This window comes from Neovison vison, chromosome 4, assembly GCF_020171115.1.
Source record: "Neovison vison isolate M4711 chromosome 4, ASM_NN_V1, whole genome shotgun sequence".
NCBI lineage: Eukaryota > Metazoa > Chordata > Mammalia > Carnivora > Mustelidae > Neogale > Neogale vison.
In genome coordinates this window covers 24,391,311-24,410,015 of record NC_058094.1, presented here as the reverse complement: position 1 = coordinate 24,410,015, position 18,705 = coordinate 24,391,311, and the positions used below count along the sequence as shown (strand labels likewise).

The 18,705-nt window shown below is 35.8% G+C and overlaps 1 pseudogene; it reads left to right on the top strand.

Annotated features, from left to right (window-relative positions):
- The first annotated feature begins 13,093 nt into the window (after positions 1 to 13,093).
- Positions 13,094 to 13,589, top strand: LOC122905523 (annotated as a pseudogene).
- Positions 13,590 to 18,705: the final 5,116 nt, after the last annotated feature.

The window sequence follows — 18,705 nt, the reverse complement described above, 5'->3', positions numbered from 1 at the left end:
ACGTATCTTTATTCCAGGCCTCATTGCTATTTAAGAAGAAGACTTTCACACCCACGCACATACACACATACACACACGATCACAAAACATATATCAATATTCAATACTCGTTAACAATAACGGCTCTAGTTTATATAGATCATACTTCGAATTTATATGGAATTTACAGAGATTTATTAGCTTGTTTCAGCTTACTAATGGTTAAATGGCAGAACTAGAATTCAAGCCCTATTCTTCTAGATCTGTACAATTTATTTTATTACATCATAATAGTGCCATTATAATATCAAGAGAAAAAATAAATGAGAAATCTTAATCAGAATTTGTTTGGAAAAATGTTTTAGATATTTAATTTTGTTTCATAAAATGCCCCAATTCAAATGAATGTTTGCTGGCTTCACACTGTACTGAGACTTCTATTCGTTCATACTCCAAAAACTAAACATCTTCTTTTGTTTTTCTTTTAGAGATTGAAAAATTAAAAAAAAAAAAAACAAGATGTCTTTTTACTTCATAAATATTAAATTATCAGAATAAATGCAACCATTTATATGCAACTCAACAAGATCGACTAGCATATGGTCATTGTATTCTTTCGAATATTGCTTTGGAAGATTGATCACCAGCTGTCACCCACATGAACTGATTTGATGATCAAGATGGTCATATATAAAATGCTTGGTTGCATAATTTAGAAAACTAGTGTTTTAGCAATGAGTACATCAGATAGATTTTTCACAGACCACACAGATAAATATTCATTCCAGTAACCTATCCCATTTTGTTCTAAGAGCATATGCATCTTCTTATTTCTTTATCCTGCATCATGACGCTTGTGCACTTGGTCTCGCTCTCTCTCTGCTTACCTATCCACCTACCTATCTCCATCTATGTTATTTAGAATATGGGTCAGAGCCAACAAAGAAAATTCACCTCATGTAAATGATAAAGGGACTTTATTGGCTCACAAGCTGTAAAGTCTAGAGCAGAAGAATTCTCTGCTTGATCCACAGTTGATATCTTTAAGGCTGCATGTCCATTTGCTTGTATTTGGTTTAGTTCTGTCTTCCTTGTTATGTTGACTTTATTCTTAGCCTGTTTTTCCTCATGGATTTGGGCTACATATGTGCATTTGTTTATTTATTTATTTACATCCAAGAGAAGAGCATTGCCCCAAGTTTACAATTATTTAAGAGAAGATACGGGCTTCCCTCCATTTGAACTAGAGTAGGTCCCCCAAACCAATCACTGGGACCAGAGGAACAGCATCTGTTAGTTTATCTTAGTTTTAAAACCATTGCCAAGTCTGGAACAATCACCTTGACAAACATTAAGAACAACAGCAATAATGGAATTACTAAGATTAGGTTAAGCCAGTCAGGGGCAACCCTTGGAGCTTAGGATGGAATCACAACTCGAGAGCTGTCTGAAACACAGGAAGTATGACTGAGTTCTTGAAAGTGAAATCTAGGTGCTTGTTGTAATGGCAAAGTATGGGATATGGAATGTATCAACAAATGTCCATCATTAACTATCAATCTATTCATTTTGTCACTCATTCATTCTTCCACTTCTATGAATCTATCAATAAGCTCTATTTACTAGTCTATCTCTCCCTATGTCTTTCTCCATATGTAGCATGCTTCACATATATGTAGTGTACACATACAAAAAAAGAAGACTATTTAGAAGATGCCAAGCAAAACTAAAGGCTCAAAATGATGCAAGCTATTGAGAACTTTATATAACTGCTGAACTATATATTACTGAACTACATATTACTGCTAAATCTTAATTCAAATGAAAAAAATGACATTTGAAATGAGCATTACTTAAATGTGCTTATGTTTATTCATATATTTACTGTTTATTTTTGCTTAATATATAAGAAATAAAACTAAAAGCATTCCCTTACTTTTAAGAAGTTACCCTTGGATTACCAGAATAATGATATTTACATTGTAAGCTCTGTTAAATTTTACTATTACATAAGCTATCATAGAAGCTTATGTAGAAGTCCAGGAATTATGGGCATATACTGAGGTACTAGTATTCATATCAGATATTCTTACTGGAGAATAAAAGCTGTTAACAGAGGATCACCGGAACATAAAGGAGACACCATGTCAGTTTTTCAATTCTTATATTTTTTTAAGGATTCTCTAAAATCTTAAAAAATAGCATTTATTATTCACAATTATTATGTGTAGTTATTTGTATCGTATGGAATTTTACATATGGAGGATAAGAAGAAATTCAGTTTCATGCTGTCATATTTAAGGAGGTTAAAGATTGGAGTAAAGGGGCACCTGGGTGGCTTAGTGGGTTAAAGCCTCTGCCTTTGGCTCAGGTCATGATCCCACATCTGGCTCTCTGCTCAGCAGGGAGTCTGCTTCCTCCTCTCTCTGCCTGTCTCTCTGCCTACTTGTGATCTCTGTCTGTCAAATAAATAAATAAAATCTTGAATAAAAAAGATTAGAGTAAAGCCATTTAATTATTAATAAATTTGATGATTTGGTTAGTATGCTAGAGAAATTTAAAAAAAAAAGTTATCTAGTTGTTGAGAGAAGAACCAAATAAATAGGTATTTCAGATTGGAGGAGGTCCACATACATTTTGCTTTCACAACATATTAGATAAAAGAGAGGTTTAGTTTTGAGGGATGCACAGTTTGAAAGAGCTCGGTTTGTTTGTTACTTAAGTGGAGAAGTGCGGTGTGTGTTTGCAGATCAAAGAGCAGAAAGGATAACATTAAAGACAGAAAATAGAATGATTGGTGACAGGAAGTTGGAGAGGAAGAATTCTTTCTTCACTTGACCCGGTGAAGAGGTAAGCTTTCAAAGCAAAAAGATGTGTCTTTGAAACAGGAGACCGGAAGAGAAAGCTTGGATTTGGTAAACAATTTCACGTTCAGAAAAGAGGAGGTAAAAAATGAAGAAATTCATCAGAGCAGCCACAGAATTTCAGAAAGTAGGATGCAGAATTTTCTGCTAATTGTCATAATATTAGAGATTGAACGTTCCCTATAGTGAAGTATTGGAAAGACTGTTTTGAGTAATAAGGGATCAATTAACAAACTGGTAACCATCAGGTCCAAGTTAAAAGGAGGAGACAATAGGACAGGAGATTGCTGTTAAATTGAGGAAGCTGGAAAAGATTCACATAACTTATGGAGGCACTCACAGGCATAATTTTCTTGTAAAGAGAGCAAAAGAGGAGAGAAAGAAAAAAAAAGAAAAGTAAAAGTAAAAGATAAAAGAATCTATTAGTCCTCAAAGGGAGTTGAGCCTCTTATAAATTATATAAAGGAAACATCATAATTCTTTTTTTTTTTTTTAAAGATTTTATTTATTTATTTGACAGAGAGAAATCACAAGTAGGCAGAGAGGCAGGCAGAGAGAGAGGGGGAAGCAGGCTCTCTGCTGAGCAGAGAGCCCGATACGGGACTCGATCCCAGGACTCTGAGATCATGACCTGAGCCGAAGGCAGCGGCTTAACCCACTGAGCCACCCAGGCGCCCCGGAAACATCGTAATTCTATCATTTAAGTCACATACATGTATTTTCATAATTTACATGTTCGATAGCCCAATCAATAAACTATTGACTTGTGCAAGTTTTTCTTTTCTACCCTTTCCCTTCCTCCCTTCTTTCTCTCCTTTCTACTTTCCTTCCTTCCTTTTTTCCTTCCCTCCTTCCCTCTCTCCCTTCTTCCTTCCTATCTTCCTTTTTTCTCTTTCCATGCACAAATATTTTGGGTGCCAGATATATGTCGATCACCAAAGGATATAGTACAAACTTATAATCATCTCAAGCTAATAGGAAAGAAACAGGCATAGAGTTTTGATTATAGAGTCATAGGGTATGATGGTGGCAAGCGGACAGTGTTACAGCAGAGCATTAACTCTTGAAGACACACCATAATATTGTTTACAAATGGCCTTTGTCTCCCAACTGGCCCTTTCCTGAGACCTCTCCTTTACTCAATAGCTTGGCTATGTGACTTGTTGGGCAATAAAATGTAGATCAAAGTGACAAGTGAAAGTTTTATAAACCACTGTAATCTCAGTTTTTTTCTTTCTGTCACAAGATCCACAGTGTCCTAGAGAAAAGCCACTCCTTAAGCCGTGATCCCAGAATGTAGAGTCCTTGAAGCAGAACCATAGCCTACCCACAATGGACATGCCCACGTGAGAAAAAGAAACATTGGTAAGCTACTAAGACCCAGCCATTAAGAAGGTACGGTTTACTTTGGAGAAGAAAGTTCAATGCAAATGTGTGCAAATAGAAATGGAAGGAGAAGTGAAGATAGGTATGGATTGAGAGGGGTTATGGGGGGGGGTGGCAGGAAGCTGATTAATTTATGTCTCAAGTCAAAGAGACTTTTATTCTTAAAGTTATAGTCTCTGGGGGCACCTAGGTGGCTCAAGCCATTAAGTGTCTGACTCTTAATTTCAGGTCATGATCTCAAGGTCCTGAGAAGGGCTCCAAGCTCAGCCTAGAGTCTGCTTGTCCGTCTCCACCCTCCACTGTCTCTCTCATAAACAAACAAATAAATAAAACATACAGCCACAGAAAAAAGAAGGAGGCATATAGGATCAGGTTAGATGTTGAGATGTGAAACTCCAGTAGCCCGTGTTTCAGTAAATAGATTGAAGGGGAAATGAGACTGGAAAAAGTAACCAAACAAGAGGATTTGTAACAATTTTATTCTGTGAAGGTTCTCCAGGTTCTGATCCCTTTCAACACCACTCCTTCCACATACCTGCCCCCTTGCTCTGGACATTTGTGTATTTCCTGATCACTAATATTCTTCAGTCTTCTTAAGGTGGATCAAGCCACTCAGCCCCAAGATATGAATTCTGAGTTATATCGGATCCTTAGAAGTTTCCTTGAACAAATTAAGGGAAAGATTATCCTCCACCAAAACCACCTGATAAAAGTCTTTTTCTTTATGGTAAAGTATGTTCCCTACTGCCATACGGCCATTTCCAGATCAGGTCCCTGCAGGATTGTCTATGTGATAAAGTCCAGGGAGAGAGAAGAAACACTGTATCCCCATCAACAATCAACGGGAAGGAAAAAAAAGAAAAAAAGCCCAAGTTTCCAGAGGTCTGTCTTTGCTTCTGCAGCGGCCTCGGCCTCCTTCTGCATGTGTTAGTTTTGCATTTCACTTTCAACAGGAACTCTGTAGTCTGCCCAGGGACCTCTAAGAGTCCCTCTCAGCATGATGGAAATTCACTTTTTGTTGCTGCCTGAGGGTGATCCAGAGGCTTGGAATCTGGAAACTGCCTCCCGCGCCACTGCAGGACCCAGACTTTTTAATCTCATTTTGGTTGGAACCTGCTTGAAGGCAGATAACGCAGGATTCTGTTACCTTCCTGAGGAACTGGGCCTGTTGAAGTATTTTCTTATAACAGAAGAAGAGGAAGCATAGAAAAAGATAATGAAATTAAGCCTATTTTGGCTCAAATTTCAAGGATCTTCTGGAACAGCATTTCTCGTACTGTTTGTGGAAGAAGAGCAAATCTATTTCCACCATCATCTACCTAGCATGGAGTTGTACTTTAGTAAAATTTAACAAAATGAACTGCTTGACTAATAATAATGAAAAAGGTATTCAGGGTGCCTGGGTGGCTCAGTCAGTTAAGCGTCTGCCTTCGGCTCAGGTCATGATCTTGGGGTCCTGGGATGGAGCCCCACATCGGGCTCTCTGCTCAGCGGGGAGCCTGCTTCTCCCCGACCTGGCTTGTGCTCTCGGAGGCGTGCCACGTGCTCCCTCTCTCACTCTCTCTCAGATAAATAAATAACCTTTTAAAAAAGCCTTTCAAAAAACAAGTCTAGATTTTTTTAGATCCAGTAGGCATAAAATTGCTCTGCGAAGCTTCTATAGTTGTTTCCAAATATTTAGTCTTAATTTTTATATTGATATTGTTATAGACTAAAAAAAAGTTTGCAGGCAAGACCTACTTTAAAACCACCTTTTGGGCGCCTGGGTGGCTCAGTGGGTTAAGCCGCTGCCTTCGGCTCAGGTCATGATCTCAGGGTCCTGGGATCGAGTCCCGCATCGGGCTCTCTGCTCAGCGGGGAGTCTGCTTCCTCCTCTCTCTCTGCCTGCCTCTCTGCCTACTTGTGATCTCTCTCTGTCAAATAAATAAATAAAATCTTTAAAAAAAAAAAATAAAACCACCTTTTGATTAGAATAATAAAAGAGTACTAAAATCGTATTATGCAACATGTTATATAACATAGAAAATTCAGATCAAATTTCAAATAAAGAGGTAAATTAGACAACCAACCATCTAAAGAGAGTTGTCCCGACAGCAGTATTGATGAGCTCTTACTAAAATAAAGCTCTCTATACTGAAGTCCCTACTGCCATATGGCCATCTAATTTACAATAAGTCAGCAGCCATGTTTTATCAAAATAATATTTCAAAAATAATATTTCAATTTAATTTCTCAATTCTTGAAAGTTTCATACTCATTCATGAATATGTATTTTGTACAGACTGAATAAATACAGCAAAAAGAAGAAACACTGAAATGGTTAAAAAATTCCAGTCTATGAAATAGGATCAGAAAACCAAACTCTCTCTCTCTCTCTTTTTTTTTTTTTTTGTATATGAAAGTGGCCAAGTTCTTATAAAGCAAAGAACAACTGAATAGCTAATTGGACTTGATTAGACAAGTAAAACTGCTAAGATTTAAGCTCCTCCCCAAATTCATATATTGCTTCTATTTGACTACTGATCTTAAATAATGGAAAATGTTGTACTACATTGTGCTCCTACTTATCTCCAAAGAGAATCAATAAGCCATGGTGATTAGCAACATTTCAGTTGGTGGCATATTAAAGTACATTGCGACCTTTACCAATATTAAAACATTAATGATAATAATTGAAACATTATGTTTATTTTTCTCCGGGCTTCTGGCAACACCACTTGCAGCCGCAGTTAAGGCATTAGAGGAAATATAATTAAATTTCTCCATTGAGAAACCTCTCCAGGAATGCTAATGATGTGTTTCAACATGTTATTTATCCTACATAACAATTCCTCATGAAGTTTGATGATAGCTGCCTTTATACATAACAACTGATAAATGTGCTTTTAAAATACAAAGCGTTAGGAAGCTGACTACTTGCAAACAACTGGAGGTTGTTAACATATACTTCCATATTTCCATTTAAAAAGGACGTGCTTTGTATGGTCATAGAGTAAGAATGGGATGGGTTAAGGATAAGCAGAGGTCCTCCGTGTTGTGTTAGGGAGAGATAATCTCCAAACTTTTATCTAGTAATAAACAATGTCATAGTGAGGGAGAACTTGATATTTTGGGCTGCAGAAAGCTTTTCACTTCACTACAGGAGATACTTCTGGGCGAGCGGATGCTCAATTCTCTCAATTTTATCTTACGAAAAAAATTAAATATAGATAAGAAAATAACAGCAACATGAACAAGAGAAAACCTGTGGAGTGAAAATTTGTTAACTCCCTAGGAGGAATTCAATAACACATAAGTTAGTCTTTTTGTCAAAAGGCTGCTTCCTACTGGGCCTCCGGGGGCCGTTTGTTCATATGCCAGAGCACCTGCTATTAATTTCTTACATCCTATCTCAGAAAGAACAATTCCTCTCTATGTCTTTCTCACCTCTTACATCATGTTCTAGGAGGAGCATCTAAAAATAAACCGAGACAGTCAGTCAGGACACAGGGGTTTTTGATAAAAAATTCTGCATTAGAAACCTCTCAATTTTATATTTGGAAGCGTTCAAAAGTAACTTTGGTAAAATAAAAGGTTATTAATTTGATCAAGCCATAAAGCTAGCAAGTGGTTGGGCTGGAACACAAATTTCAATCTGTCTGATTTCAGAGCTTATTCATGTAACCAACACTCTATAACCATAGAGAAAATCTGCTTATAAAGAATCTTCACGGTGCTCGCTTCGGCAGCACGTATGCAAAGAATCTTCACGTATGCTTCTTTAATCAAGCTATTTGCTAAGAGCTGGTTGTAACAGTAAACATAATTTTGTTTGGCCCTTCCTTTTATTGGCTAAATATGCCATTTTCTTAAGACTTCTATGAAGAATTGTTACCTTGGAAAATGGGTTTCATCCTTTTATCTCAAACAATAGACAACATCTCTAACATTCATCTCTGGATGGCATTCTCTTCATACATCCTCTGTGAAATACTTTCTCAAAATGTTCATTTCTGATCTGCTTATTAGAGGGAAGCTTTCCAACCGGTGCACTTGTTTCTTATACAGAGACACATCAAAATTAATAGTGGAAAAGCAGATGGCTGAAGGAATCCCCCCATGAGAGGATCTCATTTTGTAGGACACACACGTGGTTGTAAAGGAATAAAATACGAGGGACAACCTCATGGCACTCTGAAATGAAAGCCAGAAACCATAGGCCAAGAAAAGGATCTTTATGCTTCCTGAAAACCATTCCCCTCGCCCCCAAGGGACTGATTATACTTTTGAGTCAATCCTTCCTATTATCATGTACACCATTTGCTACTACGTCTATTTACCCAACTTTGAGATAAGTTGAAAGGATATGGAAGAATTCTTTTTTTCAATCAGATAGATTAGGAAGAGTCTCTTTATTATCAGGAAATTATTATCAGAAAAATGGATAAGCTATTTTGCTATCAAACATTTTCCTAACAAGTGGCCAAGGTGAAATACTTATAAAAGTTTTATTTGCTTTACTGTTTTTCACAAAGTAATTTCACGACAATGTTCATAAGCAAATTTTGTTGTGTATTTTGACCGCTCAAAATCTGAGTTGTAACACATTTGCTTCTGAAAATTAAGAATGTATTTTTTCCCCCTTTGGAAAGAACATATTTTTGGAATTTAACTTAGCAGGAAAAATTGCAATTGTAAATTTTACTATGATTTGTTTCTCCTAAAAAAGTCTAAAAGAAATACATGCTGTGGGCATTTACTGCCCTCAAAAGACACAGCAACTTTATAATAGATTCCTTCTGATTTGGGGTTAAATAAGGCCTTCTTGACCTAGAATTTAACCAGAAGACAAGATACTGCAGAGGAGAGAAAACCAAATTTCAGATCGTGAAATGTGGCTTTCTAAGATGCCCTGGGAAATTCTTCCCCCTAGAAAAAGGAGGTGATGGTGGTGGTAATTGAGGAAAAGCAAACGGAGTCATAAGAGAGTTGTACAAAAATGTAGAGTTCATCCTCTAATTCTTGATTTGGTCATAAATACGTGACTTCAGGGAAAATCAGTTAACCTCCCATTAATTTTCCCTGTGATAATATACTAAAATGTTCATCTGAATTTATAGAGCCTGCATCTTTTTTACCCATTTTTGTACTTTCTTTAGCATAGTGTGCATTGATCTGTCTGATTGTGTGTGTGTGTGTGTGTGTATAAATTTCAAGGTATCAGGGGATCCTGGGCTTCGTTAGTCTAGGGGAAATGGACAACTCCTTCTAGTCATAAAAATTAATCTTGTCTATCACCCTAGATCATAAATGGAAGTATATTAAATTTTATAAATTGCGGGAAAAATAAATGGAACATTAATTATATATGTAGTTAATGCCCATGACAATATAACTGTCCATAAGAACAGATTTTTACATGTTCTATTGGAGTTGCCAGTAAATAATATATAAATTCCTTATAAAACATAGACACACAGGAATAAATATTCTCTCATCTGATTTAGATAAAATGACAATTTTCTATGTCAATAAGAAATACAGGACTGTTTCATGCCTTGAGAAACTGGATATTATTTCAAGTCAAATTTTCTTATTAAATTCTGTGCATGGTTTTCTCTTCATTATAGAATGTGGTTATGCTAGAATATTATGAAATATGAAGAATTACAGATTTGTATATTGTAACTTGTACTCAGACAAAATCAGTTGATTGTCTCAGAGATCCAGTATCTACAGTGACACAATGATCACTGGGAAAATCTACCAAATCCCTCCTACTTTCTCCTCTTTTCCAGACACATACAGTTATCCATCCATGATGCTCTCAATTGTGGGAGGAAAGCTACACTAGAGGTACTATTAGACAATAAGTCTTCTTCGGCCCTTATAGGTCAGGAGCTCCTGTTCATGCTTCTCTCTCTCTCTTTCTCTCTCTCTCTTTTTACTTTTTTTTATTATGTTCAATTAGCCAACATATAGTAGTACATCATTAGTTTTTGATGCAGTGTTCAACGATTCATTAGTTGCATATAGTACCCAGTGCTTATCACAACACATGCTCTCCTTAATACCCATCACTGGCTACCCTCATCCTCCCACCCTCCCCTCCCTTCCGTAACCCTCCATTTTCTTCCCAGAGTTCAGAGTCTGTCATGGTCTGTCTCCCTCTCTGATTTCTTCCCATTCAGTTCTCCCTCCCTTTCCCTATGATCCTCTGTGCTATTCCTTAAGTTCCACATATGAGTGAAACCATATGATAATTGTCTTTCTCTTATTGACTTATTTCACTTAGCATAATCCCCTCCAGTTCCATCCATGTCCTTGCAAGTGGTGCGTATTGGTCCTTTTTGATGGCTGAGTAATATTCCATCATATATATGTGTGATGGAATATTACTATATATATACATAGTACTTATACTAATATATATATATATATATATAAACACCACTTCTTCTTTATCCATTCATCTGTTGAAGGACATCTCAGCTCTTTCCACAGTTTGGTTATTGTGCACATTGTCACTATAAACTTTGGGGTGCATGTGCCCCCTTCTTTTCACTACATCTTTATCTTTGGGGAAAATACCTAATAGTGAAACTTCTGGGTCATAGGGAAGTTTTATTTTTAATGTCCTGAGGAACCTCCATACTGTTTTTCAGAGTGGCTATGCCAGCTTATATTCCCACCAACAGTGTAAAAGCGTTTCCCTTTCTCCACATCCTCAACAACATTTGTTTCTTAATTGTAGCTACTGTGTCTGCAGCACCCCTACAATAAGTAAGTATTTTGAGAACCAGTGTGCACTGCCTCTCACCCATCATCATGTCCCTTACCTACGTTCCTCTGGTCACACACGCAGAAGTTCTCATCCCTGATTGCTTTAGACAGTCGGTCCCTGTTTAGACTCATTTCCTTTGAGTTAATCTAAAGGAACTGCTTGTTTATTTTGTGATGTTCCTTGTTCCCTCATTCACTCTGGGGGCAGAGTGGACAAGAGTTAGAGCTGTGACCCACAAACCAATTTTTCATTATTTGAACAATCCTAATAACACATACAGTTGATTTAACCTCTGTCCCCCCTTTCCAATACATAAGTGCTTATATTCTGAAAAGCAAGTAGAAGATTCCTTCTATGCTTTTTGTTTATGTTTCTTTATGGTTTGCAGGAGATACTATCTATGCAGCTCAAAGTGTGCATTGTCTAAGATTAAATTCAGATGTTATACTTTACTCTTCAGGTACTGACTCAGTCTTGGAATTCATCTGAGTGAGTAAGTAACGGGAGGGCATGGAGAGCTTAATGGGACAAAACAAGTAAATCACTTGTTAAACATAATTTTCTTAACATATAAAGTATTTTATTGATCCATATTTTAGATGTGTTGGTGATTCCATGTTGGTCTATGCAACATTTAATAAAAGTACAGAGTTACAGTTTTTCAAAGGTCTCAATTTTTGATGAGAATCTTGGATTGGAATCTCAATTTTGATGTAAATTTGTCAACTTGTTGTATGACCCTTAGGTGAGTAGCTTAATCTTTTTAAGAATTATTTCTTTATCTATCACATGAGGGTTTTAGGTTTCATATTCTTGTGGTTTAAAATTTCATGAACTCTGGTCCCCTGGGAACCACAAGGACTAGAGTGTTGTGTGCAGGCAGGGGGAGGCATCCGGGCAATCATTTCGGTTCCTGTAGGCAAAGAAGAAATTCTCCCATCCCACATTAGTATACAGATGGGGTTGTAGAAGCTGCTTGAATACATATTTTAACATGATGTTTGTGAGAGTATGAAGATTTAAAATAAGGTTCCTGCCATGATGTTGTCTGAAGATGTTTTTACTGTTGTGTTTTTATCTAACATCTAGGGAAGGGAGCGGTTCAAGTGACTTCTCAATGTGCTCAATATAGTTCGATTATATGTATATAAAATCACAAATTCTAGTGTTCAATGGTGCGTATTATATAGTTCTAATAATTCTTAGGGGTTTACATATATTTGTTATTCTAATAAAATTTTCGTTACTATTTTGCTCATGCCCCTAGAATGCCAATAAAATTTTGGTTTCCTCTTAATGATACTCAGGTTTATTTCTAAGATAAATAGTTTCAACATAACCTATACAATTATACAATCATACTTCATTTCAATATACAATAAACAATATTTTGATACTTGATGAAATGCTTTATGTGATAATTTTGGTAATATCATAATGAGGACCATGTTCATTAATTTATGATTACTTAAAACACATCAACACTTGTATAAAGATGCATTCAATCTACATAATCTCTAGAGGATACTATTTTTTGACTGGCACAAATTATTTCAGACATTGTAAGTACCCCAAATAAGTTTATGAAAATGTTTTGCTTCCAGAAGCTATGTTTTAGAAAGATGTGCAGAGTTTGGTGATTTTGGCTTGCTTTTTGCTCCATTTGTTGGCTATTGTGTATATTTTTAATAGGAAAGTAACATATACAGTTTAACAAGAAGCTACCGCCTCTCAGTGGGACCTCATGCTTTGCTACCATGTCTATCACTTGAGCAATCTCCTGCAGCAATCCTAGACTACATTCATTCTTTGCAGTGCACTCCACTATTTCACATTTTCCTACCTCACCCATGATTGTTTCTTCTTTTTCAATGCCTTTTACATCAAGGACAACTAGAAAACTACTACCTTGAAGGTTAACCTTAAACCTAATTTTCTTAGTCAAATACTGAAAATCATCTAAGTAGTTTGGAATATTACAATAAAATATTATGGAATTGTAAAGAATTAGAGGCAAAACAACTGTAAGTGATGATATGGGAGATAAGCAGATTATACCGTAAAAAAGCAAATTATGGCTTGTAGATACTGCTACCCAGCCATGGTCAACCCCACCAGGTTTTTTCACATCATGATGGGTGGTGAGCCCTTGAGCTGCATCTCCTTTGAGCTATTTGCAGACAAAGTTCCAAAAGCAGCAGAAAACATTTGTGCTCTGCATACTGGAGAGAAAGGGTTGATTATAAAGTTTCCTGCTTTCACAGGATTATTCCAGGATTTATGTGCCAGAATGGTGACTTCTTCGAGAGCCATAATGGCCCTGGCAGCAAGTTCATCAATGGGGAGAAATTTGATGATGAGAATTTCATCCCAAAGCATATGGGTCCTGGCATCTTGTCCATGGTAAGTGCTGGACCCAACACAAATGATTCCCAGTTTCTCATTCATGTTGCCAAGACTGAGTGATTGGATGACAAGCATGTGGTCTTTGGCAAGGTGAAAGAGGGTGTGAGTATTGTGGAAGCCTGGAGAGCTTTGGGTCCAAGAATAGCAAGACCAGTGAGAAGATCACAGCTGCTGACTATGGACAAATCTAATAAATTTAACTTGTATTTTATCTTAACTTATCAGACCATTCCTTCTGAAGCTCAGGAGAGCACCCCTTCATCCCTATCTGCTGGAAATATCCTATAATCTTTGTCCTCTAGCTGCAGTTCTATGAGTTTTATATTTTCCTTATTCCCCTCCAAGTCTAGCTGGATTACAGAGTTAAGTATGATGATGAAATAAAAACTGAACCAAAAAAAAGTAAATTATGTTAACCTTTATTGAAAAAAGTAAATTACATATCCACATTTTTATATGTAAAATACTAATGAAAGCATTAATAGTACTTGGATCTGGGGTAAGATTGAAACACTTCCCTCATATACATTTTTACTTGAATATTTTGCTATATTCATATGTTACTTTTCGATTAATAATGATTTTAAAATATCCTTCACACTTTTGTTTTCTTCTCCCACTCAAGCAAAATTAATCATGACTTGCTTGTATCTTTAATTTTTAGTCTTCAGATCCTTTGTGTCTAGTACTCTAATAAGAATTTCAAGGAACTTTATACCACTTGACATATTTTTAGAGGAACATCTAAAATTTCTCATTGAACATGGAAAAAGTTGCAAAGACTTCATAAATTGCTTCTTTCTTTTTGATTGCAAAATTCTCTTTCTGTTTCTGGATTTAGATAATTGACTATGTATCTAGATGTGAATGTCTTTACATTTTCCTTCTTGGCGTTTCTTAAGCTTCATGGATAAGCAGACTAATATTCTTAATCAAATCTAGCAAGTTTTAGCCATTATTTCTTCAAATGTTGTTCCTGTTTCCCTCCCCCGGACCCCCTTTCTTCTTTTTCTCCTCCTCCTCTTTCTTTTCCTTCTTCTTTTTTTTTTCTTTTTTCTTTTTTTGTCTTCTTCTAGAAGTCCCTTTATGCATACGTTTTTATGATTGATGTTCAAGTTTTAAATAATATCTATTGACAGCTCTGGAAATCAAAGTCCTTCCCACCCAGCAGGATTTGTTGTTGCTGCTATTTGTCTGCTTGATAGTGACTTTCTTGTACTAATTCTGCGAAGTCTAAATCTCCTGTCATATGTGGCCCCTGAATTCCATGCTTGATCATCTTGGTTATCTAATAATTTCACTGAGATATTCTTATATTCTTTGAAGCCATAAGTCTCCAGCTTTGCTGAGGGGTACTGAGTGTGTGTTCATTTAAACTTTTAACGTTCTAGTGGGGAGTCTCCAAGCTGCCTTAGGCATCATCTTCTGCTCAGACAGAACCTCAAAATCAGCCAAAGATAAGAGTTTGAGGTCTTTTTAGATCTTTCCTGGATATGTGCATGTCCTTCTAGGTTTCCAGATATATGTAAGAGTTTTCAAAGCTCTCTCTGACCATTTGATTCCTCAATTTTTTTTTTTTCACTTAGGATTACTTTTTCAGCCTTTGTTAACTCCAGTTGATAATCCCATCTCAGGCAGCTGTAATTTAAACAATTGTTACTGATTATTTTTTTACAAAGGCTCTGTAGGTAAGGCTGTTCATACAGAGGAAGCTCTCAGTCAGATTAAATAGAAACAAACCAGGAAAACTGAGCTTTTCTGGGGAATTTTCAGGCAAGTCAAGTAGTGACAATTTTCTGGGATGATGTTTTTGGTGAACCCCAAATATATCTGTCCTGCCTCCTCCAATGGCAGGTTTCTGGCTTTCCTTCTATGGCTGTGAGAGTGTTGGTTTTCAAGGCTACCACGGAGCTGGGTGGGGGAGGATATGATCACGGCAAAGTAAAAGACAAGAATTGTTCTTAAAGAGACTCTGTTTTTTCTTTTTCTTTTTCTTTTTTAAATAAAGAATCATTGGATTTCTTCAAGCTTTCCATTAATTTTAAGATTTCAGAAAAAGTTGAATTTGACCATACGTGCAAGTTTTATTGTTTTTATAGGGGGCAGAATTTGAGAGATACTTACTCTGCCATTTCAGAAGTTGCCCCTCTGAGTATACTTATATTGGAGATGGTAAATAAAGATGTCTACCAATGTAGCTGATGTAATACTTGTCCAATAGATTGACTTTCTTTGTTCATATCCATGCTGTGTGTGCTTTTTCTTCAACTAGGTTCATGATTTCTTTGAAGTAATGGGCCATGCCTTATTTATTTTTTACTGCCAAATACAATGTATAGTAACTTCTCTGCAGATGTTAAATGAATGATTAAATAAATACACAAAATTTCATATTCCCTTTATTTTTGTCATTCTGTATTTATAAAACCCCCAGCAGTCTTCTCCAACATCATCTTGCATAATCTCTATTCAAGCTACGCTGGTTTTCTTTTGTGTTCTGAAATGTATCTCTCCCCTCAAGACCTCTACAAATATTCTTCTTTTTTTTCCTCCTTTTAATATTTTTGCCTTGATTAAATTCTATCCATAATTCAAAATATAATTCATATTCCACTTCTTTAGAAACACTTATATTGACTCACTCTTCCAACATTTATAAGGTTCCCCTTGCCATGTGCCTATGTGAGATATATATGTAAAATCACAGGATTTAGGGGAGCAAAGGAAAATTAACATAGCTTTAGTTTCTAAAGCATTTATCTTAAGTATATATGCATGTATATGTATATGTACTAATTTAAAAGTTTAGTATTCACTTCATATTTCATATCCATCAGTTATATTGATAATAGCTATTATACTATTATACTATTATACTATTGATTCTTATTTAGCATTTAATATACATTTTATAAATAGCAATATCTCATTACAATTTTGAATAGGTTATCATTTATCCATTAATTTGAACCACTGAGAAAAGAGACTTTATGTGTCAAGGTTATGAGATGCTAAAAGACAGCATTTAATTATCCTATATTTGAATATGGAAGTTGAGAAAGAGCATGATATGGAGCTAATGGACCAGCAAAAATGCAAAGTACCATTCAGCACTAAAGTAATTTGGCAGAACAGTGGAAAAGACTACGATAAAAGATTACTTCATTAATTTTAAAATTAAAGGGCAAGATAAGGTGGTCACTATCATAGGGTTATTAAGGTAAAACAAGCTAATCAGCACATTTCAAATGTGAAATTGTCAGCTAATCATCCAATGATTACCAATTTCTGAAGAGTACAAAAGAAAGCAATTTATTCTCACTTTATCAATCAAATCATGCAATCAAATGTTTTACTGAAGGAAAAAAAACTTCTTAATTTATTTTTATCTTTCCTTAATATAATTTAACTATCATGCATTGGTAGGCAAACTATAAGAATATGGTAATTTTTATTTCATCTGCATAAGCATCAGAAAAAATGACTTTCTTATCAAAATAATGTTAAATTTCAAAGTCTTTCAAGCTTGACTACACTAACATAGTGATTGTGAATGTGAACCACAGACTCAATTATATCCTCAAATCTCTCTTACAGAAAAGCTTTACTAGTAGAAATCTTATAAGCATATTATATCATAAATACCTTACTAACAAAAAGTCAGCTACATCTAGAAACTGGAGGGAAACCTGTAAAAGAGAGAAATTAGTTTTTAAAAAGCACAAAACAAAGTTGAAAACATTTTTGCAAGGACATAGCTTAAATAGAGTAGCAAATAAAGAAAAAAAGCTAGATGAAAAAATGTTCAGATGATTATACTGGGGACCTATATTTCTTCAGTTTACCTAACAGAAGGAATAAAGAGAGAGAGAGAATTTAATGAACTCTGATGAGCATATAAATGAAAAAATTATGTATAAAATTAATAAATATCAGGTAGGTAGACATAGATAATGGATGAATAATAAATGCATAGATAGATAAATGGAATTTTCTCCTGGACATGATAAGGTATCAGGGAGTAGAGGTCCGCTATAGTAAAAACAAACAAACAAAAAACAAAAACAAAAACAAAGGAAACAAATAAGTTGAACCATTCAAATTCTCAAGCTTTCTCTCTGGATTCAATTTCTGGGCTGTATAAGCAGAGAGGGAAAAACCAAACAAGGCATAATAGTTTTCTTTTTCTTTTTTTTTTTTTTTAAGATTTTATTTATTTATTTGACAGAGATCACAAGTAGGCGGGGGCTGGGAGTGGGAAGCAGGCTCCCCACTGAGCAGAGAGCCCAATGCGGGACTCAATCCCAGGACCCTGGTATCATGATCTGAGCCAAAGGCAGAGGCTTTAACCCACTGAGCCACCCAGGCAGCCAAGGCATAATAGTTTTAATGGATCAAGTAACTGAGACAGATGGGAATTGTGTGGCAGGGTTATGCAGAAGAGGGGGTATACAATGAGGGAAGTCTCAGGAGTCCTTTTAGGTCTTTGTTGAATACACAGAAGTATATGCATAGTGTGAAACCACCAGTCTGAGCAGGAGTGATCAGAAAACTGGGAACTAAGTGATTTCTGGAGCAGTCATAATTCTGGGAACTGTTTGAATTTCAATCAACCAGAGAGTATAGTTTTCAAAGATCATTTGGGGAACTCTTGGAAACCATAGAGACCAATGGCCTAACCTTAGTGTTTAGGCTAACTCCTTAGTGTTTAGGCTAAGTAGACAAGGCTGCTCTACACCTAACATCATATAGCTTAAAAACCAGACTCCAAAGGATAAAATTTAACCAAAGTAACTTAACTGCCTGCCAATGCAAGCTACAGTTCTCTTTCAAGAAAGATAACAAAATCCAGACACACAAAACATAAAATTCAAAATATCCAAGATCAAAGAAGCAAGAATATGTAATGAATACCTGGGAGAAAAATTACTGAACACACACACACACACACACACACACACACACACAGAGCTAGAGATTAAAATAGCTCTTACAATAATATGCCACCAACTAAGGAAAAAATGAACATAATATGCAGAGAAATGTAAATATAAAGTGATCCTAAAAGAACTACTAGAGATGAAAAATGCAGTATCTAAAAACGGAAAGTAACTCTATGGAATTAAAGGAGTCCATTCACTGTAGGATAACAATCAATGAGCACTGTAGCTAACTGAAAAAAACACAAAACTAGAAACTAACTGAAAAGAAACACAAAAAAGCACTGAACCAAAAATTGAGTTATGGCAACTTATAAACAGTATCTAGCAGTCTAACATACATGTATCTGGAATCTGGAAAGCAAAA